This window comes from Plasmopara halstedii, assembly GCF_900000015.1.
Source record: "Plasmopara halstedii genome assembly, contig: Scaffold_614, whole genome shotgun sequence".
In the NCBI taxonomy this organism is placed as follows: domain Eukaryota; phylum Oomycota; class Peronosporomycetes; order Peronosporales; family Peronosporaceae; genus Plasmopara; species Plasmopara halstedii.
Window position 1 is genome coordinate 1,916,214 of NW_020187532.1, and position 530 is coordinate 1,916,743.

A 530-nucleotide genomic window follows, 5' to 3' on the forward strand; every position below is an offset into this window, starting at 1 on the left:
ATGGAGAACCTACGCACTGGCGTGGTCAGAAATACTTGCTGCATTTCACATATGGACTTATGACGGTCAAGACATTATAGACGCCACCAACGGTTTAATTCGCCGTCTTATAAAGTCAAGTTTACCTCCGCAGTTACCATTACAGTCTTTCAACTTAATGGGATATCTCCACCTATTAACCACTAGTTTACACTGCGCAAGCTTCAATGTGATATTCTTCCCGTCTTCTCTGACTTTCTTTTTCGAATGCAACATGATGGCTTGGGTATTCGATACAAATTTGGCTGGCACACTCAAGACATTAACTGTGTTCATGGGTGTTCTACCCCCAGAAACCCCAAAACATTCACTATGGGAATCTTACACAGCCAATACTATATGGCGTTTATTTCTCCCACCGTTTTAATGGATTTTTGATACTTCTATTCAATGGGAACACGCCTTATTCCTCGTTAACCTCACTGTTCCCAGTTACCGCCAACATGACTATGGTATTCACTTACCACTTCGACTGCTTAAAATTATCCGAT